Source organism: Schistocerca serialis, chromosome 4 (genome assembly GCF_023864345.2).
Source record: "Schistocerca serialis cubense isolate TAMUIC-IGC-003099 chromosome 4, iqSchSeri2.2, whole genome shotgun sequence".
NCBI classification, from domain to species: Eukaryota; Metazoa; Arthropoda; class Insecta; order Orthoptera; family Acrididae; genus Schistocerca; species Schistocerca serialis.
The window spans coordinates 907,462,742-907,489,275 of record NC_064641.1 but is presented as its reverse complement, the minus strand read 5'-3'; the positions used below and the strand labels follow the sequence as shown (position 1 = coordinate 907,489,275).

Sequence of the window (26,534 nt, the reverse complement as noted above, 5' to 3'; positions counted from 1 at the left end):
GTGCTCAGATTAGAATCCCGGCATCAGATCAGTGCACACTCCGCAGCAAAGTGAAATTAATTCTAGAGACATCATTCTAGCAGACGATGATACCAAAAAGGCATCAGGTTCTGAAAAGAGTTCAGCACCAACCCCCTTTGTTTCTAAAGCGGCACTACTCACATGTGTTTCCATATACATCATCATTTACAGCTCAAAAGGCGTTTTAAATAACACTGTTCTTTGCTGCACGCCTGAATAAAATACGCACAGATATAGAGCAATTTAAAATGGTGTCCTTTGCAGATTGTTAATTCTTTAAGTACGGAATCACTGAATCAGCTTGGATTATATGACGAATACAAGATAGGTGATGTATGATTGCATGGTTTCGCGGCGATATGAATTAATAAAATTTTCTCGGGCTTCCAACAGCGTCAGGTGGTTAAAATCCCACGAGCTTTCGACAGAGCTCTCCTCAGATATTGTCAAGTGGTAAGACTGACTGCCGTGTCGCCGTGGCCGTTACCACTTGACAATGACTGAGGAGAGCTCTGTCGAAAGCTCGTGGGATTTTAACCACCTGACACGACTGGAAGCCCGAGAAAATTTTATTACAAGATAGGTGACATTCAAAGGCCTATAAATAACTGTTTGTCCCCAAAAACTTTTAAATTTTCACAATTTGTTTGCACACATTCGCATTTTATGTCTTGAGGTTGTTTCAATCACTAAAATTTTCCTGTGTTCTATCTTCGTAAAAATTATAGTTAATCCTTAATGTTGATAAACTAAATATTTCATTATTAAATAAAACATAATCTCTTATTTACACGTGATTAGCTGTACCGATGTAGCTTGACACCTTGCGGTGCCTACAATCGTGTAACCACTCTGATATCAACATGATGCAATATGACCTGAACGAATCACCACGTATCAGTTGCGAAGGTTCAAATTTTAAAATAATCCACTAAAAAGCTTATTATGTGGTTATAAATTATGTGTACGCCGGTCCTCCAACAGGTTCTTTATTTGTATAACCACAATGTCCGCAGTTCCTTCACAAATTTAAAGGTATTAAAATCCATCTGTGTAACTACGTTACGTAAGATAGCGAGGTGTGACTTTTACTTACGGCGTTTTATATGCGACGTTGGCTACCATCTGGAAATCTCTTCTGTTTGCGTCTGTTTTAGGAATTACTTCGTTTGGCACTGATTTTTTTTTCTCCTAATCTCTTGTTGGTTTCCAGCAGTAGGCCTACCTATTTATTGATATGAAATACGACATAATTTTGGATTTTTTCTGCATACTTCCGCCTAACCATTTCTCTTTGTGTTTAGTGTGTGTAGTGTTGGTAATTAACAGCTGCTTTTTTTTGGTACTTGATCTGAAAGTGTTCTCTTCATCTGTATCTTATCATATATGTATTATTTCGTTTCAGTTATATTAATGTGTATTTGTTCCATATGTAAGTGAAATGAAGGAATAGTTCTGGAGTTGAAGATCTAAATGGGCAATACATGAGGAGGGATGAGGGGAGGAGACAAAGACGTTTAAATCTAACGTATCAGTAAATTAAGATGTTTTCAGTACTATACGTGATGTGCTGTCGAAGTTTAACTGAAGTCTGGTGAAAAATTTAGGCTCTAAGCCAATGGCACTCCGTTCTGCAGGAGTCAGTCAGTTGTCGACCTTCTCAGGTAGTAGATGTTTTATGCAGGAAAGTCTGCAGATCACTGAAATTGCAGTACAACAGTCATTATACCTGGAAAGTAGACAGGTTGGTAATAATTACAGGCCAGGAAATGTCGTCAATGAGAGCCACAGATCAATCGTCGGAAGAGATGGGGCTCGGGACAAGTAATACGTGTACGACATGTAAGACCCATATAATGTAAGGCGAAGGGTACTTCTCTTCGTTATTAATAACTCCCTCTATTTGTCAAGAGAGGGTCGGGAAAAGACTTTGCGTCTTTCTCCATACGAGGAGGCATTGTCTTAATTTGTTGCTCTGACGACAATAGCCTTTCGCGAAAAGAACTTTGACGAGAAAATTTCCGTGTAACATATCCGAGTACCTACCTAACACCCTCGTACTGCCTGAACCACGCGGTTACAACTCATTGGTATCAGCACGCCTCTAGTTGCCTTCCCCTCTTCCTTTAACTCAGTCTGGCCAAGATTTCCAAGTACCTTGAACACCATCTACTGTGGATTTTCGCAGGAACTTCGTAACAAACCCAAGTGGTCTATTTGTCATATCTACTAATAACATGATACACTATATTCATTCCACATCATATAGCCTAGAGGCTATATAAAATAGGCAAATTTTAACTTGCTTTTCGCAGTGCCTATGGCCTATGGTGGTGAAGGCCACAGGGAGAGGATCCGGGGTTGAGTTTCAGGGGGGGGGGGGGGGGGGGGGGGTGCGGTGTCAGAGCTTGGTCCCCAGACATTGAGCTACTGTAGGAAGCTAACGAGAGAACATGTAAATAAAAAAGTAACTGTTCGTTCGTTCAGAATCTTAAATCTCACGAAATTTCTTCACCGATTGCATTGAAATTTGGACACATAGTTCAATGCGAGTACGCGCGTGTATTTATATGATATACACACAAATAATATATAGTAGAGAAACATGGTTACCAAAAATTAAGAAATTTTATTGACCCATTTACTTGTTGTTTTAAAAAGATATTCAATGAAACAAAGATTCAGAAAGACATCGATTAAACTCTTTTTCAAAGAATATTGTACAGGTTTTCTGGTCAAACAGACTGCGAGAAGGAATGTTCTCTGCTCTGCTCAGCTGTAAAAATGTGTGGCAGACACTTTTAAATACGACAGCGTGGCACTGAAAGCATTATAGCGGCGCGCTGGGTGGCCATGCGGTCTGGTAGTGCACGTATTCACGGTTCGCGCAGCTCCCCCGCCGGAGGTTCGAGTCCTCCCTCGGGCATGGGTGTGTGTGTTGTCGTTAGTTTAAGTGAGATTAAGTAGTGTGTAAGCATAGGGACCGATGACCTCAGCAATTTGGTCCCATAGTCCTTACCATAAATTTCCAATTTCCAAACCATTATACAAATTGTTTCCGTCATATGTATTTTTTCAGTATATGTATTTCTAAACATAAATTGTATACAGAACAATATGGTGTTTTGCTTTCACCCTCGTAAATTATTACGACTACTGCTACAGAATCTGATTTTCCAGTAATAATAAACAATGCTGAAGGTCAGGGAAGGTGACGAGATGCAGAAAGGGATAGGATTAAACGGACATAGAGGGCGGGAAGGAAGAGATGGACAGGGAGAGCGATAGGAGGAGGTGGAGAGAAAGTAGGGAGGGGGAAAGAGGGGAAGGAGATCGACATAGACAGGTGGGAAAATGAAACTAGGATGTGTATCCAGTCCCCATACATGTCAGAAACGTGTGCTTTCTCTTTTCTTTCTTCTCCATTTAACCATACTGATCCACAGCAACGTGTGGCCGGGTAGAGCTAGTATTAACAGTAAAATGTTCTAAAATTATAATAATTTGGTTACACCAGTGCTTAGCACATCTTTCAAACTGAACTCCCAAGAAATTGCAGGTTACAGACATACAGCATTTGAAACGTAAGCGCCCGATAATTTGAAAATTAACTCACATATGTGTTGCTACTGATTTAGGGAGTATAATAGCAACGAACTCTCGCAAGTCTGACACCACCCAGTTCACAGCATATAAAACTGAATGCGCACTCACCATTACCAATATTTCACTTAGGACTTACCGATTACGAACGCGGGTGATTCTTTTTGGAACATTCCGTACATTGCCAACAAATACACTTAAGATGACCCTCCAGTAGAACCTATGCAGTGACATTTATTTATTTATCTTCATAATTACAGCCTGTTACCTAAAAAGCTAAAATAGGTCATATAAATCACATTTCCTTGGATAGCTATAAGTTATGTATTAATTATTTATTTCTGATACGTAATTTTAAAGAGGAGAGATTAAAAAAGGGCAACGGCCTTGCCGCAGTGGATACACCGGTTCCCCTCAGATCACCGAAGTTAAGCGCTGTCGGGAGTGGTCGGCACTTGGATGGGTGACCATCCAGGCCGCCATGCGCTGTTGCCATTTTTCGGGGTGCAATCAGCCTCGTGGTGGCAATTGAGGAGCTACTCGACCGAACAGTAGCGGTTTCGGTCAAGAATACCATCATAACGATCGGGAGAGCGGTGTGCTAACCCCACGCCCCTCCTATCCGCGCCCTCCTCTGAGGACGACACGGCGGTCGGATGGTCCCGGTAGGCCACTCGTGCCCTGAAGACGGAGAGAGATTAAAAAAAAATTACAACAACAAAACTACGTTAAAGCCCTTAGCCAATTACCCAACTACGAATCCCAGAATTTGACTTGTAGATGGTCGTTTCCGCTATTGAATCTGCCCTCATGGTACTCCAGTCAACAGCCATAGTCTGCTGGATTCCTTGGGCATTGGACAGCGCGTCAGCACCGTTTGCACTGTAGCGGGTAATTCCACCCATCACTGTTACTTCTTAAAGTCCGCGCTTCCACGATCGCTTGCACCAACACTAAATAGATTCTTGGGATAGTTGCTGCAATCTATGAGCTCAGACGCTCGCACCGTACCCCACGACTGATGCTAATATAGATTGCTGGTATACTCTGATTGTCTTCAAGGGAGGTCTAAATTGCCTATTTGCAACGGCTACAACTTTATTCATTACGTTGGTACCTTTCCTGCCTGTTTCCTCTAAATGACGTGCAAAGTTATGACGTTCGTCTAGAAATAACCCTATATATCTCGTTACTGCGCTTGTCCTATCCGTTACATCATTCACTTTTATTTTAGGGTTTCTTATTAGGTTCCCTTCCAGCAGGAGGTATGTTGTCTTGTGAGGTGATAGTAACAATTTAACACTTCGACACCAGCCTTCAAGTTCTTGTAGGGCCGCACTACATCTGTCTTCTGTATTTCTTCTGGAGTCACCACTTAAAGCGAACAGCACGTCATCTACACATGAAGATAAGCGGAACAACCTCAAATTTTTAGTTGTGGTGAATGAGATGTACGGTATTTTTCAACTGGTCGGTTTTTACTTCTCGGCCTTTACACTGTTCGCAATAACTGACTACGCATCTAGTTGCGAGGTAAGCCGGTGCTTACCGAACAGGCCTGTTGGGTAAGAAGCATGGCTTGCCCTAGCACAACGCGAGCAGTTGGAGGCAATCAATTACGCGGCGCTCTAGCGGACAGAGCTGGCTCGCTTCCAGAACTCTAGGCCACACCCAGAGGACTAGGCTCGCTTTGCAGGCCCACGCCTATCAGATGCTCTAGTTAGAAGCGTGTGTTTGCATCACTAAGCATGCTAGCATAGTAATATACGTTAAGTAAAGAATTAAAGTAATATACTGTGCTTAAAACTTATGTAGACAGATCAACGAGACCGATTTATGAGAGCAACCATGATTATATCCCTTTTCCAAGCAAAATGCTAACTGTGCGGGCGAGAATACCCACGACATAAAACATTTCACAGAGTGAAGAATCTATTATGGTGTATTGACAAAGACATTAATAAATAACGTCGTTCATAATAGATTAGCGCAACAGACTCCAGGGACGGAAAAATCGCGACAGCTGCTTCAAATCTTTGGTGCGAAAAAAATTTCATCGCTAGGATGTCTTCGGTGAGGGAATGACACACGGCGTTGTGCTAGTGCTCAACAGAATTTGCAAAGAGAGGAGAGAGAACCACGGAGGAGGAATGTCTACGGATGAGCATTCAAAATGCGCAAGATCAGAATTTTTGTCGCCAATATATACTGCTAGAAAGTACGGGTGGCCAAACGATGTACGCGTTCGAAAAGGCTCGAGGTTTCCCGATAAACCGCAGGGCTCTATACGGAGTTGAGAGCTGTTCCAGCAGTCACGTGACATTTGACTGGCGCTGCCCGAGTGCAAGCGACACACGGGAAACTTCAAACCAAATTAAAATTTTACAAATTCGTGAAACGGTGGAGGAAACAGCATTAAAACCTACCCCTGTACAAACCCCTATTGTCTTTGAACAAATTAGCAACGCGAGCTCTCATACTGTATGTACGGATATATAAACATTGACAGTGATTATTCAGTAAATCTAGCAGTCAAAAGCTAAAATATCTGAACTCTATACAATATCTTATTTCGTGTTTAGACTCTATATTGATTTACCAAGCGACTTACAAATGAACATTTTGATCCCTGTTCACATTTTACAATAACGAGTAAGAAAGTTATTAAATTTTACTCAGGTTGAAAACAAGATGGTAACATTCAGATGAAATGAGAAATAATAATTAGCAATTAAATGCATAATAAAATAATATTAACCTGACTGAAATTGCGACAGCGAGAATAAATTTCAGCGCAAGACTCGTCGTGGAAGTAGTACCGACGGACACCACTAGATCGCGCGACGAGCGAAAACTGTAAAATTTGACTGAATTGTGGTTGAGATGTTTTACTTATTTATTAGATTCTCTTTCTACATATGACAGCATCAAGGCAGATATTTCAGTCTGTGCTTCACAGTTATTTACATACTACAGTCTATAGTGCATAAATAACGCCAAAGGGCGACAGAGAGATGATGCCACCTGAATTCGGTAAATCGCGGTTTCTAGAGCTGTGACGCAAGCTGCTCGATCCCTTCGAATCGTGCCCCAGCATAGCACTACTAAGAATGACGAGACTTGAGAACAAGGTAAAGTTTGCCTGCAGCGCTCCACAGATTTTGAATGTCATTGCATCACTCGTACACACAAATCCCTTTAAAACTATCGCGGATTTTGTGGAAGCATTTCATAAGCATCCGTAACCAAAATTAACTTCGCTTTAAGCTTTGAGGTGATAAATGCAAAACCATTCGCTTGTATGTGAAAATGTCATTTCTACGTAGCTAATTCTTTTTCTTGTTGGAAAACATGGTACATCCAGCGCTGTTTTGTATGTTATGTACAGGATACCAGGAAAATACTGACATACGAGCTGAGTTTCGCTATAGTCACTGTAATCGGTGGGAGACAGTACTGCAGCGGCGGCTGATGTCTGCAGAAGGGTGCAGAGGCGACGACTGTTGGTAAACGAGTCTTAGTGTGACGCTAAAAAATTATTTTTATTGAACTTTGATTTTACGTTTGGTATCTGCTTAACATGAGGCGACCGTCATAATGTAGGAAGATTGCATGTTTTCTTGTGTATCTTTTAGCATCGGTTATGTAACTTCTCAAGCATCAGCAAAGCCATTCATGTCTGGCCTTCTCCACAATATCTGAGTGGGGTAACGTCGACAGGATGCCGATATCTCCCCATGATCTAAACTACAGAAAAAAAAGTTGTTCTCACTTCGCAAAGGTCTTATATCTAATTTCAGATGGCAAGGATAAGAAAAAATATCGGAGAGAGGTAAAGGGACTGAAATAACGCTGAAAAAGGCATCTAGTTTAATGAAATCAAGAAAATCACTGAACAGCGTATCATAGAAGCTGAATACACTGAAAAATTACACTTTATGATCGATTAAAATAAAATTTAGACAGAAATCTTCCAAGCGGAGGAAATACGTTTTTACTTCTGAACAAAAAGAAGAATCACAAAACCGTGTGGCTATATTGGCACAATTATTCTATAGCATTTCCCTGGTGGAACACCGATCAATTTCCTAAGAGATTGCCCAAAAACTAGGCCTTAATCATAATTTCAATAAAAGTACCAAAAATGGCTGGAGAAGACCGAATTTCTGGTTTTAAAAAGAAAAATTCTAAAATAAGCTTAACAAAACCATCAAACAAGTATCAATAAGTTTCAATAAAGCTAAAGTTGATTTATTTTTCCCCAACTTTTACACCATTTCCAAAAAACATTCTCTTTTTATATTTTGATACATGTTATATGATAAAATCTAGTTTTTTACAAAAGGAATTCTATTCTCTCTGAATTTCATACTCTAAGAGCATCGATATTACCCTGGTACTTGGGGCAATACCGACAGGTTGCAGACTTGAGAAAATGTTTATCACAGTCAAAAAGTATGTTACCACATTTCGAATTTTCTGGTACAGCTGTAAATCTAACATTCCTTGGTCAGACAGGGTGCCATGAATTTTCCCATGAGCGACAAGAAATAAAAAAAAAAAAAAGCGCAAATACTCTTCACGTGTCGGTACTCCTCGGTCTCCTCTACTCCATTTGATCGGTATTTGGAGTCTCTGTTTTAATAAACTATCCTGTGGTGGCTTTACGAAATGAGTTCCTAATAAGCCGTTATGAAAATATTTCGAGAAGAGCATCTAATTTGGATTAGTGATTGTTTCTTGTCATTAGTTTCTATATATTTTTCTTCGTTCATTTTTCCCTTTATAATAGACAAGTCTGCAAAAATGTTTTAGATTTCACCGTATCTGGCGCATTTTATGTACAAGCTTCCAATTCACAACGAAATTAATGTTGCACGATAAAAAAGAGAAGCTAAAACATTTTTCGCACATATCGTAGGTACTAGTAGCATCTATTTTAAAATAAGCGCAGTGGTTTTAAAATCTGTGTGATATGGGGGAATGAATCAGCCTGTCATACACAGAACTTATTTGCAAGTGAACATTGCTCGAAAAGCGTATACATTCAATGTACTGACTGAGTGCACACTCCCACATTACGGTATTTGTCATACATTTATCGGGTCAACAGAAACATCCGATCTCACGCGTCGGCTTTGACCCGTGACGTAAGGGTGTTGTGGTGTGTGACGTCATTACGGCGCGGAGTTTTGTCGCTACTCGTCATGTCTAATGAATCAATATTGTTTTTTTCTTTTTTTTTATTTGTTTCTTTTTTTTATCTTTTGATTGACCTACACATTGATCTGTAGCGTAGCCCTGAATGCGAGCCCTGCCTGGCCTTGAGTACCACTTGTTTATTATTATCTTTGTTTGCTATCAATGTTAGCAAATTGTTCTTGTGAAACCTTTGTGTGTGTTGTTTTTCTATGTGTTTTCGTCTTTGTGATACGTATGCAACGTTTCTATATCCGCCATATTGGAATTGTCGTTTCCGCTATATTTGTGACGTCATGGGTCAAAGCAGACGGGTTAGATCGGACGCTTCCGTATTTCCCATTTATCTTGTAAATATAAGCTATTGAGGCAAATTAGCCGTACGTTAGACAACAATACCCCGTGTCTGCATATTTTTTCAACACATAAGGCACGTCGTCTTGGTACGGCAACTACAGTTAGACCTTTGTGGTAGGCCTACTTACTTATAAAAAGGAACTTTTCTTCCGCTGGTATATTTCGATTTTCATCCATGTCAGCTGACATTACTTCCTACTACTATCACTAATAAATAAATGTGTAGAAACAGAGAAGATACGGGTAACATGGCAACTTAGGCCTTAGCACAAAATAGAAGCTAGCCGCGTTTTATTAAATGCACATAACAATTTCGTTTTGATATTGACAGCGTGCACATTCCGACAATCTTATCAAGAGATCTTCGGAAATTATTAAAAATGGTAAAATTTCAGCAAAATTTAACATGTGTATTTTTCTAATAGTCAGCCAGTTACATTCAAAGTGTAAGAGGAAGTTGCAGTTTAATATTCGGCGATAACAATCCAGAATGTTCGCGCAGCTCAACAGATATGTATAATGTGCACATACCTGAGTCACCTCCTCAGTTACGTGGTTAATATTTATAGAAAAAAAAGCAAAATTATCTAGGTGATTCTGAAACACTCAGAAAAGGTCACATTTTCGCTATAAGCAACGGTAGCTACACGAAGGGCGGATTTTACAATTCGCCCATTCTTTTTGAAAAGATAATGAATGGGGGAAAACTGAACGTAACCTAATACATCATCCGTGTATTGATTTAAAAATTTAAATAGATCCTGACAATATTTTGGACATGGATAATTAATCTGAACGTAGTTCAGCACAGAAAACGACAGCGCATACTTAGGCAAAACTCTATTCAGGTTGTTGTTTCTTTTTTCTTCTTACTGACAAACTAGGCACGTCACAATATAATTGCAAGTAACTTTACGTCAGTAAAACAGAACCAGCGCGTACAACAGACCACTAAGACCAGAATAACATTGCTTGAACTGGAGTTAATGTCGAAGGTAGGAACGGTAATAAGTGAAGCAGCTTTCTCTAATGGTTGTGAATAAACTTCTATTTGGAAAAAGGCCAGATACTCACCACACTCTCATCCGTAGCTTGGACTTCCGTTAGAGAGTTCACAGATGGTGTGCGTACACGTATTTAACACACTTCTAGTTTAATAAGCATAATTTCGTGTTAGTTCAAGCCATTCACACTGTTAATAGAAATTTCCGCCAGCGCTTGATGGAACTTGATAACGAACGCCAAGGAAATGTATACTTTCTGTTGACATAGGTTGTTCTCACGCGATGCGCATCTTGCACCATCCTCGTAAGACAGCTGACTGTCGTAGCCACAGATGATGTTGGCATTCTCCTCACAACATAATATTTACATGAACAGGATATACAGTACTATCATTCAATCACTGTAACAATGTAAATGTAATAGTTTATTGTCGAAGCTTAAATTAATGTTAATATTAAATTTATCATATTAGCAACATAATGAGACGTTTATTCCAGAATACTAGCGCGAGATATCAACTGTTTTCTGCGTTCTTCCCTCTCCAGAATTAGTATTCACATGAATTTCTTACTCATCCGTACATTTATTTACTTGCTGTTGCATAGAGAAAACATACACAGTGTTCTATCAGTACGTCTGAATAGTAACAGGAACTGATATTATTTCTGTGGGCCATTCAATATCCCTCTTGTCAAGCACGGACGGATAATTTAATTAATGAATAAGTTGCGCCATTTTCTTTTGAGTTTCGTCAATGTCGACAGTTCACGGGGAATAAAAGTTCTATACCTCAAAACTGTCATTTGTTTGGCAGAAGAGCCGTAGTAGTGATTGCTGGACGTCCCATTAACAGTCGGAGCCGCAACGTCAGATATTTTATTTGCAACCTTTTCGGTCACACAAGACAACCATCAGACCCGAAGAGATGTGAAAGCACGTATGATGCACTTGTCCATTATTTTTGTCTATTTTTTCTTTATTCATTTTTCTCTTTATCATAAGCAGTCCACAACAATATTTATCACTTTAGCGAACATATTTCGTGCATATCATGTATATCGTGCCTTACTGAAAAAATGTCACACAGAGTCATTAACAAAGTGATTTACATATCCTTTAAATTATTGTACGCCAAGTTTCTCATTTTTTTTTAAAGTGGTATCCGAAATTCTTGTCAAAAGCCCATTCTTTCGTTAAGAATACGTGCGGTGATTTTAGTATACTTTTGTCGTGTAAACAATATAATTAAAACCCAACAATGATAATGGAAAATGGTATAAAATTGTAGATAGGCAAATGTATAAATAGGCAGATGTATGTTGTATTCTCCGAAGAAGAAACAAGGGTGTCCTTCCAAGTGTAAATAGTAAAATCAACTATGAAAAAGTGCACTTAAAAATTGAAGAAAGTAAAACTTAAGTACAATTCGTTGTAGCTCTTACAGTTACTGGAAAGCTGTGAAATAACCCAAAAACTCCCAAAGCAGACACGGAGAAGAAGGAAACGCAAAACGTAATAGTTGTAATTGTAATCCAGAAATTCTGAAAGGCTGTAATTGTAAATATTGTTTGTAGATGCATGGTATGTTCTAGTATTTTTACATGTCTTTCTGTTTTGTGCCTACTAGCCACATGATGATCGAGAGTAACTGAAACCAGTTGCAAATACATTATTTGACATACCAGTTTCCGGTGTCAGTATAGCATTCCATAAATATGTAAAACTTTCAGTACACCATTTACAAGAAAAACTTTGCACAGCAGTAACTTAAGAGGAACTAGGAGATCGCGAATGAAGATGCTTTAATCTAACAGCATCTGAAAAATGTACGGGAAGGAGCGTGCCCTGTTGGAAGTCAGCTAGTGATTCGCGGAGAACGTTTATCTGTTACCATTTGAGCATGATAATATAAAGTATGCGGGCAACCACAGTCTTGCAGACATGCCTTGGATGCAACCATGCGATGGACTTACCAACTTAGATCAGGAGGTGTTTTCCATTCATGGATGTGGGAAGACCATCCTGATTAAGCCGGAATTACTTAGATAATATGTGAACTCACCCTCAACGTGGGAAGTTCTCACTCTCATGGGAACGGATACAATTCTGCTCGCGAAAATTACTTCTCACATTTTCCAATGTTTTATTCACAACCAGTATGCAAATGCACGGTGTATATGTGAGCAATGTTACTATTGTCTCCGAAAGAGCATGGCAGAATTTTATAAGTTGAAATGTGCCGCATGCTTACATTTACTGTTAATAAAATATACTGGAGCTAGTTACGCAGAAACGCTTTATTTACGCAGTTTTACAATATCTGAGTGACTCTGTGCTTTCCAGAATCTGAGAGCAACACGAGGGCATCCTTTGATCTCTGAGACCCTGTCAAGCTCTAAATTACCATAGAGTTCTCCTGTCGTACTCGCTGCCCTTCATCAAGTTAATTTATATACTGTTCAGATTATTTTGCGCCAAGGGCTCCAGGTGTCTTTCATCAGGGTTATATACCCGCCTTCAGGAAGAGAAGGTATTACTGTGCTAAGTTGCCGTTTGTCAGGTGAAAACTATGCTTGCCCATAGTATCATGGTAGATAAACATTCTCTCCGAGCTAGAAATATCAATATCACAGGACACACTCACTAGAATATTATTATCGTGAACTCTCAGAGATTAAAATAACCGTATTCTTGTGGCCTTGGGTCCTTTATTGGAGCACCTTTCCTGTCGTATATACATACCGGACATTGCAGTTTCTTTATTTTTTCTTTCTAGAACTACCACTAACAGTGACGTAAACAATAAGATAATTATATAACTCTTCCAGCTAATTCTCTATTTCGCACCTTGGTAACAAACAAACGCATTTACGAATGAAACCCTCTCTATTATGCAACAGTATGTACAACGACGAAAGGAGTAAAGAAAACCACTTATCATATACTCGAGACATTAAGTGGTTGGTACACACAGAAAAACATCAAAATTGTTGCTAAGCTTTTGGGCTGCGCTCTTTCTTGGAAGTAATAGACTAACAGAACAGACATTATGATGATGAGTTTCTACCTTTACTTCTTCCCTTAAAGGTCTGCATAGTGGAAACATTACATTAACTCCAGTAACAATATTTTATTTAGTTAATAATCCAACCTTTAATTTTGCAGACCAGGCACAAAACTATCACACTCTAATGCAACATCTGATTTTGTAAACCGGGCACAGAACTGTCACACTCTATGACAAGCAAGAAACTGTCAATTTAAATTATTTCATCTGTAATTATTACAGTACCGTTATATATTACATGCAGTACACAATATGTTGTGAGGTGAATTAACCCCACGGATTATTATAATCTCAACTTAATGAAATATAGCTTTGTCCACAATTAACATTTAAAAACAGGCGGTCGTATTTTTGAAACAGTATTGGTACTAACAAATTAACTTTCATCCATTGACTAGAAATTACAGAATGTAGATAACGCCTGGTTTGGTACTTTCCATACAATAGTTTTATTGAGCAACACATTCCTAACTTATAAAAAAATCGCTATGCAGAGCTGTAAAAGACAACCTCTACACAGTATCATAGCAGTGCAGGGGAAGTCCAAAGGTCTGTCAAGCCGGGAAGCAGCCTCAAAGCGGTCTACAAGATCCACATACCCTACAGCGCAGGTGATTAGCGCGGGACTTGTGATAGCCTCGCGCCCTCTTACGCCACCGTCTTCGTTAACATTGGTTAAGTTAACCTTTCCCGTAATTGTAATGAAAGGAAAAGACTTTTGAACGCGTTAAGCAAAAACTGCATACCTTTCGAATTCTATCTAAACGTAACCCTCACAATCACGGTTGTGTCGTATTAAGAAAACCAGAGAAAAAAAAAACAACGAAACATTTAATTTTATGGTGTTGAAATTCACAGAATTGTGGGTAACATTTACACAACAGTTAGTTCTACAGTTTTTAAGTGCAAGACTAAGCCAGTGGCCCACGAGATCGACTGGATACTGAAACTCCTTCGCGGCGCGTGTCTCATATCAAACTGTTCGCCCCGACACCACTTGCTGTACGGTGACAACAGCAGTCGCTTAGACATTGTAATTGTGGTTTCCAAATTGTTGCCTCGACTTAACAGTTCAGCTCAAATGAACTACTTATATTTAATTTTTATTAGCGTCAAAGGAGCGACACTACAATTTAAAGTAAGCCAATGAGAACCGTATATTTTAAAGACTGAAAAAATGGCTTTACCGCTACACATTTAGACGTTACTCACTCGTTAAGGGTTTTTATAGAAAGGCGTTAGACAAAAATATGGAAACTCAGCGACAAATGCATTCTCGAACGTTAATGGACACGCTAGCCAAGCCCTGCAGGTTGTACTCTTGAATTTGACACGAAAGGGACGTGTGCAATGTCCTCAGTACGATGGTAATTTGAGGTCAGAACAGTGTTCTGTGTAGTTGTGAGTGCATCTGTCCGAGCTGAGTGAATTCGAACGCGAGTGAACTGTTTGCGCTAATGTGGCGTGTGCTTCGATTAGCAAGATAGCCGAAATATTTGGCGTTTCAAGAGGCACCATAGAAGAGATTTATATCACGTACAGGGAGACAGGAAAAACAGCATCCGCTAAGTCAAACCGCGGACGAAAGTGTGTGTCAAGTGATCGTAAAGGACGGTCATTGAAAAGTCACTCCAGAACGCTGTCAGCACCAAAAGAACACGAAGGGAGCTCCATAAGGAGGGAATTCCTAAACCACTAATCAGTGATGGAATCGCCCGTAAGGTGGCACCGAAGCCATAAAACATGAGTTATGGTGCAGTGGAAGAAACTCATTTTGTCGGATGAGTCTGCATACACACTGCTTCCAACTTCTGGCTGCGTTTACTTCCTGAGGGTGACACAGGGCGGAGGTTCGGTGATGGTGTGGACAGCCATATAGTAGTATTTCACGGGGCCCATCGTTATTGTGCTAGGTCGCGTTACTGCCAAAGATTACGTGACAATTTTGGCTGACCAGGTGCATCCCGTGGTACAACGTTTGTTCCTCAGTGGTGATGCTGTGTTCGCAGTTGACAGACCCCCTGTTCACACAGCTCGCATCGTCCAGGACCGATTTTGTGAGCACGAGAATGAGTTGTCGCATCTCCGCTGGCCAGTACAGTCACCATATCTTAGTATTATTGAACCATTGTGATCTACTCTGGAGAAAATGGTGCGTGATCATTATTCACCTCCATAACCGTTACCGGGACTATTTTGCAAAGAGAATGGTATGAGATTTGCTTGGAAAAGGTACAGGACCTGTATTTATCGATTACGACACGACTGGAAACTCTTTTGAGTGCCAACTGTTTTCCGACACCGTATTAGGTATGCTTTCGGCGTTTCCGTATTTTTGTCCACTTCCTGTAGCTCTGACAGGTCTCCTCCACCTCGTTGGAAAATGACGTGGACGAAGATGAACAAAACATCATCTAATAAAACTTTTGACGGAAGGGTAGAGTTTAGCATCTTTCCGATGAAGGCCAGTCCAACAGTTGCCGAAGCAAATGAATTGTTTTATGCAATTACTCGCAGGTGAATTTCATCGGGGTTGTGTATCCACTGTCACAGTGCTGAAGGTCACATGTAGACTAGGCGAAACATTTCGAATGGTCAACATCATCAGAACAGCTATTGAGACCAACTACGGCGGCGGCCACATGTCGCGAGCAGTGGTTTCCCAGGCGCGGACGTCTCGTTCTGACCAGGATTGCCGTTATTTTTAAAAATATCGGCATCCCGTATATCGATATTTAAAAAAGATATCATTACATGCTCTCAATATATCAAAGGAAGTATCGATGTATAGACGGAAAAATTATCGATGTACCTGCCTATAAGGAGATCGGCCAGTTTTTGAGTTGTATATTTAAGTACTGATTTAGTATCAGATATTCTGTATATCAACGTATCAGTAGCCTGCCTATCCCCATTAGAGCAATAATTAAGGGAAAACCACGCACATTCACGCTTGGTGGTAACCACTTTGCTAACCATGGTAACTGCGTGTAAGTGGCTCAGTAAAAGGTGTCCGACGGGTCCGTCGTTTATTTCGTCACATTTCGGATTTGTCCGGAACACCTCATGTCGACTTCCTTGTTTTTTCCATTTCTGCCAACGCCAGTGATCTAGCAGTTGTAGTGTCAAAACTGAGTGCTGAACCTAACATTGTAGTTAGTTCGTCAACACTTCCCCTCAAGCGTCTCTGTCCACCACATAGACCAATCTTCTCATTTTGATTTTTGTTCATTTTCAACAACTATTTTTTAAGAATGCCGACGTGAAAAAATTGCATCGTGCTGTTTCTTCCAAGAGGCAATCTTGTTGTCCACACGCACCGCCAGCCTCACCCTTCCACAACCGTGCAATCGGACTTCTTGTTTTGTGCCACATGTACTTGCTTCACACAGTCAAAGAGGAAGATTAGACATAATGAAAGCTCAAAAACTAGTAAGACTCCGTCACACAGTAAAAGTAAATTCATGTTCTACTGCAATTTCAAAAGAACAACTTCAAATATTTACCGAAAATTGAGAGAAATATACACACATCAACAAACGTTTTGCATTTTGTATTGTATGACAGACACAGTCCCTTTGACTGTTCAGAGATGTCACTAAACCCGCCCAAAGATGTAAACAACCACGCAGGAGTAGTGCCTATTAGACGGAGGAGTTCCGACAGCCGATCAGTTCCAGTCATTTTATCAGGAAGGAGGTACATAGCTCGTGTTGTCTGTAGTTCAACAGTGCCTGGACGGTCAATACCGCGGTTCGATCGCGTCCGCATTGTTACTTTGTGCCAGGAAGGACTCTCAACGACGGAAGTGTCCAGGCGTTTAGGTGTGAACCAAAGCGATGTTGTTCGGACATGGAGGAGATACAGAGAGATAGGAACTGTCAATGACATGCCCCCCTCAGGCCGCCCAAGGGCTACTACTGCAGTGGATGACCGCTACCTATGGATTATGGCTCGGAGGAACCCTGACAGCAACGCCACCATGTTGAATAATGCTTTTCGTGCAGCCGCAGGACGTCGTGTTACGACTCAAACCGTGCGCAATAGGGTGCATGATGCGCAACTTCACTCCCGACGTCCATGGCAACGTTCATTTTTTCAACCACGATATCATGCAGCTCGGTAGAAATGGGCCCAACAACATGCCGAATGGACCGCTCAAGATTGGCATAGGTTCCCTTCACCGATAAGTGTCGCAATGCCTTCAACCAGACAATCGTTGGAGACGCGTTTGGAGGCAACCCAGTCAGGCTGAACGCCTTAGACACACTCCCCGCTATTTTGGGGTGGCATTATGTGGGGCCGACGTACGTCGCTGGTGGTCATGTAAGGCTGTACGATACGTGAATGCCATCCTCCGAGCGATAGTGCAACCATATCGGCAGCATATTGGCGAGACATTCATCTTCATGGATGACAATTCGCGCCCACATCGTGCACATCTTGTGAATGACTTCCTTCAGGATAACGACATCGCTCGACTAGAGTGGCCAGCATGTTCTCCAGACTTGAACCCTATCGAACATGTTTGGGATAAATTGAAAAGGTTGGTTATGGACGACCTGACCCGCCAACCACTCTGAGGGATCTACGGCGAATCGCCGTTGACGAGTGGGACAATCTGGACCAACAGTGCCTTGATGAACTTGTGGATAGTATGCGACAACGAATACAGGCTTGCATGAATACAAGAGGACGTGCTACTGGGTATTAGAGGTACCGGTGTGTACAGCAGTCTGGACCACCACCTCTGAAGGTCTCGCTGTATGGTGGTACGCCGGCCGGTGTGGCCGTGAGGTTCTAGCCGCTTCAGTCTGGAACCGCGTGACCGCTACGGTCACAGGTTCGAGTCCTGCCTCGGGCATGGATGTGTGTGATGTCCTTGGGTTAGCTAGGTTTAAGTAGTTTTAAGTTCTAGGGGACTGATGACCGCAGATGTTAAATCCCATAGTGCTCAGAGCCATTTGAACCATTTTTTGTATGGTGGTACAACAAGCAATGTGTGTTTTTCATGAGCAATAAAAAGGGCGGAAATGATGTTCATGTTGCCAGAATGATGTTTATGTTGATCTCTATTGCAATTTTCTGTACAGGTTCCAGAACTCCCGGAACCGAGGTGATGCAAAACATTTTTTGATGCGTGTATAATAAAAGTATAGGCACTCGATACTGCAATTTTGATATCAATTTCTCGTTTGAGAAAACATCGCAAGAATGCATCGATGTTTATTGGAAAGTGAACCGATATATCGATATTTTATCAGCAACCCTAGTCCTGACACTCGATAGCTGCACGCGAGCGCCGCGAGCTGTTCTGAGCGGGAACACAGCGGACTGTAAACCGCTGCAGCCAAGGCCGCCAACTGCTCCGGTTTCAGACCAGCCGATTCTCAGGTATTTCAGATAGGAATTCCGGGGACGGTGTGGATCGACGGGCGGAACTACCGCTCAGCCTACGTATTGCCCAACCACACCAGTGTGACCACATGCGGCGTCCACGGAGAGTGTTTCTACGGGCATGCAAAAAAGTGTCAGTACTTCATCTCTGTCTTCTTCTTTTTCTTGTGCATTTGTCCCGCATGAGGACAGGGTCGGCGTGGTTTTGGACGCGTTTGGCGTAGAGAGTATAAAGCTTAGCCGGATGCCTTTGCTGTAGCCACCATGTTACCACCAGGTACGGAATACGTGCACCCCAGCTGCCTGCGTGCAGTGCTATTCGTGTGAAAATGTTCTGAATGTCTGCGAATCGTGTAAATGGAGCAGGACTTGGCTACCAGCCCGTTACGAGGGAGCACCTGCAGGCCAACTTAACGAGAGGTGTCGTTCGGTCGACAGGGCGAGTGCACGAAAATGTTTTGCTACACTTCGCCAACCTTGGCAGAGATTCGTTAGCGGTTCGTTCATTTCGAGTCCCTTTGTTTTCGCGATTCTATGTCGTTGTTTGTTCTTGTATTGTTATTTACAACCGTTTTAAGTGCAAGAATTGCTGAGTCAGCAGTCCTCAAACACCCCCGCTCTCCTCTCTCCACCCACCCCATTTTAGTCCGATTTGGTCCAAGTAGATTTCATGTTCTTCTTGAAACGCAAATATATCCTCAAGTAGGTGCATTTTAAGCGGAATGTGACGACAGTTCTGGATATATTTCCACTGAAATCTTTTGTCAATATGTTCCAGAGCCTCTACGGCTACCAAAAAAGAATCATGGCAGTGTTTCTATAAACTTGATAATAACTAAGTAAGGTGCAAAATCTTTTTCCAAAATTTGAAGTTTTCGGGAAATACTTCGAATATGAAAAAGCGACAATAGCAAGGTAATACACTACTGGCCATTAAAATTCCCACACCACGAAGATGACGTGCTACAGACGCGAAATTTAACCGACAGGAATAAGATGCTGTGATATGCAAATGATTAGTTTTTCAAAGCATTCACACAAGGTAGGCGCCGGTGGTGGCACCTACGTGCTCACAAGAGGAAAGTTTCCTACCGATTTCTCATACACAAACAGCAGTTGACCGGCGTTGCCTGGTGAAACGTTGTTGTGATCCTCGTGTAAGGAGGAGAAATACGTACCATCACGTTTCCCACTTTGATAAAAGTCGGATTCTAGCTTATCGCGATTGCAGTTTATCGTATCGCGACATTGCTGCTCTCGTTGGTCGAGATCCAATGACTGTTAGCAAAATATGCAATCGGTGGGTTCAGGAGGGTAATACGGAACGCCGTGCTGGTTCCCAACGGCCTCGTATCACTAGCAGCCGAGATGACAGGCATCTTATACGCATGGCTGTAACGGATCGTGCAGCCACGTCTTGATACCTGAGTCAATAGATGGGGACGTTTGCACAACAACCATCTGCACGAACAGTTCGACGACGTCTGCAGCAGCATGGACTAAAAGCTCGGAGACCATGCCTGCGTTTACCCTTGACGCTGCATCACAGACAGGAGCGCCTGCGATGGTGTACTCAACGACGAACCTGGGTGCACAAATGGCAAAACGTCATTTTTTCGGATGAATCCAGGTTCTGTTTACAGCATCGTGATGATCGCATCCGTGTTTGGTGACATCGTAGTGAACGCACATTGGAAGCGTGTATTCGTCATCGCCATACTGGCGTATCACCCGGCGTCATGGTATGGTGTGCCATTGGTTACACGTCTCGGTCACATCTTGTTCGCATTGACGGCACTTTGAACAGTGGACGTTACATTTCAGATGTGTTACGACCCGCGGCTCTACCCTTCATTCGATCCCTGCGAAACCCTACATTTCAGCAGGATAATGCACGACCGCATGTTGCAGGTCCTGTACGGGCCTTTCTGGATACAGAAAATGTTCAACTGCTGCCCTGGCCAGCACATTCTCCAGATCTCTCACCAATTGAAAACGTCTGGTCAATGGTGGCCGAGGAACTGGCTCGTCACAATACGCCAGTCACTACTCTTGATGAACTGTGGTATCGTGTTGAAGCTTTGAAGCTGCATGGGCAGCTGTACCTGTACACGCCATCCGAGCTCTGTTTGACTCAATGCCCAGTCGTATCAAGGCCGTTATTGCGGCCAGATGTGGTCGTTGGGGTACTGATTTCTCAGGATCTATGCACCCAAATTACGTGAAAATGTAATCACATGTCAGTTCTACTATCATATATTTCTCCAATGAATAGCCGTTTATCATCTGCATTTCTTCTTGGTGTAGCAATTTTAATGGCCAGTAGTGTATTATTTTCTTAACGCCATAATATGAGAGTGAATGAAGCACTTTCTATTTGTTAGAGCAAATTCATAACGATATGTATAGAAGAAGGGCGATATATGACTTTTGGAGTCTTCGCAAGACAACAGCACACAGCAAACAAATACAGAAAGATCACTTATTTCGAATGTGCTATGGCTTATTAAGAAGATGGAATGAGCCTTTAGATGGCAACGCCTCTGCCATCGTTGTGGAGTAATGCTTTAAAGCAATGCGAAGACGTTACCAGAGAATCTTCTGGATAAAATATTGTTTTAGAGTGACTATCAAGAGAAAATGCTGGAAGCTTATGCAAGATTTAATATATTTATTTTTGGGTAGTATAGAGCAGCTTTTCTCATACTCTAGTATTTAGTTTCATATTTATGTTTACAATTTTAAAAATTTGTTATCTGTATTGTAAATAAATCATTGTTTGATTTAAAGCCGGTGCTGTTCTATTTAAAGCTTATGAAAATCAAGTGTCTCTGTTATAAATAGATTTTTTAATCTGAGATGGAGAGATTGGAGCCGACAGCGATATTTCACTTAATATCCACTCCTGAAATTTTGTAATTTCCATTTATCTTTAGGAGTCAGTTCTTTCATTACCTTCTTCAGTGACTTAAAAAAAAAACTGTGACCTTTTGTGCTGCTATTCCCTGTATAGGTTCAATATCCCCTGTTACAGGTATTTGGTGCACACTTGAGCGGTGTTTCAGGATGACACGCAGATGCGATCTACAAGCAGTCTCATTTGGAGACTGACTGCCAATGAAGTTTAATCGGTCCTCAGTCTTACCTGCCTCTGTGATGATTCCGTTTGATATCGCTACAAACTGCTGCACTTGGGTGTTTGCATGAGTTGGTAGATTTCAATTGCGACTTGTTGATATTATAGACATGGGATACTCCGTTTTCATTACGTTTCTTTTTTGTAAAGTACGGTAAATAATTTTACATTTGTGTATATTTGAAACAAGTTGCCCATCTTAGCACCACTTTCAAATCTTATCAAGATCTGATTTAGCCTTTACGTATCTTTTTCTTTCTTTTCCAGGTCATCATTAAATATAACATGAACAACAACGGTTCCAACACACCTCTCAGGAGCACGCCGGAAGCTACTTCCATTTCTGTCGATGATTCTCCACGCTTGCTTGATAACTGATTTGAGGATTTTATTCTGTCACATTTCATGATTCACTATCAAAATGCGTTCGGAAGATACGTGTTTATGTTCTTCGCTGCTTTCAGCCATCTTCTATAGGATAATTTCTGATACGGCTGACATGGAGTAAGTGAAAAGTAGCTCAGGACTCCTGTACCCGACGAGAAGAATTTTAGACTATTTGAAATGTCGTGTTAATTAATGGTGTTGAAAAGTAATCGGACAGATAAATTCCAAAATAGGGATGTCCTAGAAGGACATACAATTGTGGAAACTCTTCACCTGAAGAAGGGACAGAATGGTATGCTTTGGCTTACAGGAACAGTAAACTTCCATTGGAACAGTCGGCAGAGGCGGAAATTCGTGGAACGGCAGAAATATTAGTATATGTAAAGCTGCTGAAAAACTTTCTAATGCCAAAGTCGCATAAATATTTCTTTATTGAAAACAACAGGTTTCGGCAGATTTTGCTGTTATCTTCAGGTCTAAAAAACTCTTCTTGGTATCGGACGTGTTCATTTTTAGTTGGGCCTCACGCCAAGTGGATAAGAATAGCACATTGTAAAAGGTTTGTCATAACTGAAATATTTAAAAACATAAAGCTTTATGTTTTTAGATATTTTAGTTACGACAAACATTTTATAATGTGTATTTTTATCCACATGGCAACTTTGCGTGAGGTGCAACGTAAAATGAACAGGTTTCATATCAAAACGATTTTTTAAGAGCTGACGAAGACACCAAAGTCTGTCGAAACCGGTTCTTTTAAATAAAGAAATATTTATGCGACTTTAGCGTTAGAATGTTTTTTACCAAGTAAAACAAATCGCTCCTTCTGTCTTCTCAAAATGAGAAAAATCAATCTATATGGAAGGTATTGATTTCGGTGTAACAGAAAAGTGTATGATAGGATAAGCACAAGATAGAGATGAAGGGCAGCGTTAAACCAGTTGAAAGAAGGATGAAGTGAAGAACAGAAGAGGTAGAAACGCCAATGTTGAACTTCAAGCAATTTTTAGGACGCTCCAGCGGATGAAATGTGATCATGAGGAAAAAGATCCCCGTCGAATTCGATTCCTCGAGTCCTTTGTAGGTCATCCAGCAACTGCACAATGCAGAGTGGCGAGTTCAAAACAATTAGGACGCCCTTCACCAGCTGCAAGGACTGGGGAAGATTCTGTTACAGTGTTGGGGAACTGGTCATATGGAAATTAACTGCAAGCCACATTGCCAGATAGGTTTAATATCGCAAATCACTCCGGTATACGCTATGGCATCAATGTTGAGGAGACGGGCCTTGTTCAAATGGCTCTGAGCACTATGGGACTTAACAGCTGTGGTCATCAGTCCCCTAGAACTTAGAACTACTTAAAGCTAACTAACCTAAGGACATCACACACATCCATGCCCGAGGCAGGATTCGAACCTGCGACCGTAGCAGTCGCACGGTTCCGGACTGCGCGCCTAGAACCGCGAGACCACCTCGGCCGGCTGGGCCTTGTGTCATTAGAGGAATGAGTGGCTGGCGGCGGCCAGAAACAAATATCGGCCTGTCAGCTGTCGTATTTCCCTCCAGTCAAAGCAATATAATGAGGCGGTTCCCTCTAAAGTGCAGACAGTATGGATACAGATACCGTGAAGACGTACTAGCACTTGATTCACGCCGGCCGTTGTGGCCGAGCGGTTCTAGGCGCTTCAGTCCGGAACCGCGCTGCTGCTACGGTCGCAGGTTCGAATCCTGCCTCGGGCATGGGTGTGTGTGATGTCCTTAGGTTAGTTAGATTTAAGTAGTTCTAAGTCTAGGGGACTGATGACCTCAGATCTTAAGTCTCATAGTGCTCACAGCCATTTGAACTATTTGAACTTGATTCACTTCTCGCTCGTCTACTCGCTGTTAGATACAAACAGCGCCGTCTTCGCACTTATACACTGATGTGATGAGATATTGATATGCACTATACAGATGGCGGTAGCATCGCGTACACAAGAATAAGAGGACAGTGCATGGCCGGAGCTGTCATTTGTACTCAAGTTATTCATGTGAAAAGTGAAAAGATTTCCGACGTGATTATGGCCGCACGACGCGAATTGACAGACTCTGAACGCGGTATGGTAGTTGGAGCTATACGGATGGGACATTTCTTAGGGAATTCGATATTTCTAGATCCATAGTGTTAAGACTTCGCCGAGAATATAAAATTTCAGACATTACCTCTCACCATGAACAACGCAGTTGCCAGTGGTCGTCACATAACGACCGAGAGCAACGGCGTTTGCGTAGGACTGTCAGCGCTAACAGACAAGTAACATCGCATGAAATAATCGCAGAAATCGATGTGGGACGTACAGTGAATGTATCCATTAGGAGAGTGCGGCGAAATTTGACGTTAATCGGCTATGGCAGCCAACCGACGCGAGTGCCTTTCGTGACAACACGACATTGCCTGCAGCGCCTCTCCTGGGCTCTCGACCGTATAGGTTGGAGCCTGGGCGACTGGAAAACCAGTGTAGGCTGTGTTTGCATTGGATGGACTGGGTCCTCTGGATGTTCGACTTCTTGGAGACCTTTCGCAGACATTTTCCCAAACACTGGAATTTTTATGGATGACAGTGTACCACAATTGTTCGCGATTGGTTTGAAGAACATTCTAAGCGAAGGGTTTGGCCACCCAGATCGTCCCGCATGAATCCCGTCGGAGATTTGTGGGACATAATCAATAGGTCAGTTGGTGCACAAAATCCAGCACCGGCATCACTTTCGCAATTATGGGTTGTTATACAGGCATCATGGCACAGAATCTCTGCAGGGGACTTCCAAAGTCCATGCCACGTCTAGTTGCTGCACTACGCTGAGCAAAACGATGTCCGGTACGATAGTAGGAGATATCCATGACTTTTGCCACCTCAGTGTAGGATAACTATAATAATGTGGCCAGATGGTGCATACATATCAAAGATAATTAACCAGAAACAGCATGTTCTCTTTCGCCCTTCCAGTTCAACGTCCATCTTTCGGATAACTGTCACCTGCCGGCAATTGCATTTGGTTGTATAATAATCTTAACCGTTATCGTACTGTGGTAGTTATTATCATCTCCGCGACAGTGCTAGCGTCACCTCAACTAATCATAGCTACACTCTTACAATTACTTAGGCGCGCTGCCATGACTGGACTTTTTTATTCGTAGATGAAGCCAGTTTTCTCAATGTCACGTCTGGTCAAGTGGCAGGTTTTGCCACTCACTCCTTCTCCCTCAGCGGCGACAATTCGGTAAATTATTAGCCACTGGATCGTTAATAACTCAGGTTCTGCAGCTTTACCGTTAGGTGGAACGGAGACCCTGTACGAGGAACTGCGGGAACGTGCCAGCATTTCCTAGCTTTGTTTCGGGACTACCTCGAAATAAAATACTAAATTATATGAAGAAATTATTATCGCTTTATGTTCAGGGCGAGGAGAAATTCTCGCAGTTGGACTTTGGAGTGAAATTCTTCACATACTGGCAATACAAATATTACTTTCACGAAAATTTCGTCCTGCGCATATATCTCGCAGTAAATGGACCTTAGAGAGTGGCAGTCTGGCAACACTGTGATCACGTGCACGGTAACTACCTCTGTCGGGGATAGCGTTTAGGCTACAATGCAGAAGGTCGAGGGTTCAGTTCTGCGTCGAGGCTTATTCGCTTTTAGTTGCCAAAAGTAGTCTGTGTGGTACAATATCTGGCGTCTTAATCGTTATATATCTATTACAGTGGGTCCTCTACAAAACTTTTGCAGTTACGTTACACGAACTCAGAAATGGAAATGCAATGGTTTTCGTTGGTCAGCTTTTAAAGAAACCTTTTGCATGTTGTGGACCCGAACTGTTTCGCACCACTGCATCTATTAGATTCCAAACTTGTTTTTGTGCGTACCCTTCCCCAATGGTCCCTTCGATTAATACCAACTACTATTCTGGCCACAGGTCCATTACGTTTCGTTAGGGTCTTAGGTCGCCAGCAGGGCCAGCGACGTGCTTTGCTAATAATTTCGAAGGGCCCATTCCGTGAGGGTACACAGAAAACAGGTCTAGAATCTAGTAGATGCAGTGTCGGGAAACAATTCGCACCCATGACGTGCAAAAGGCTTCTTTAAAAGGTGACCCATGAAAATGATTGTACTTCCATTTCTGTATTCGTATTACGTAACTGCGAGTATTTTGTAGGAGACACACTGTAGTCGCCGTATGGCGATTAACATATCGTACCACGCAGACTACTTTCAGCAAATAAAAAGAAATAAGCCTCGACCCAGAATCGACCCTCGACCTCTTGCTTGCTAACCCAAAACGCTATCCACAGCACGTAATGTACAGCACTGCTGTATTTG

At 41.8% G+C, this 26,534-nt stretch overlaps 1 protein-coding gene and 1 pseudogene across 1 annotated transcript in view; both read left to right on the top strand.

Moving 5' to 3' along the window:
• Window positions 1-26,534, top strand: part of LOC126473585 (uncharacterized) — a 608,986-nt gene that overhangs the window by 519,714 nt on the left and 62,738 nt on the right. The window lies entirely within an intron of this gene.
• LOC126476818 (5S ribosomal RNA) lies at window positions 4,002-4,119 on the top strand (annotated as a pseudogene).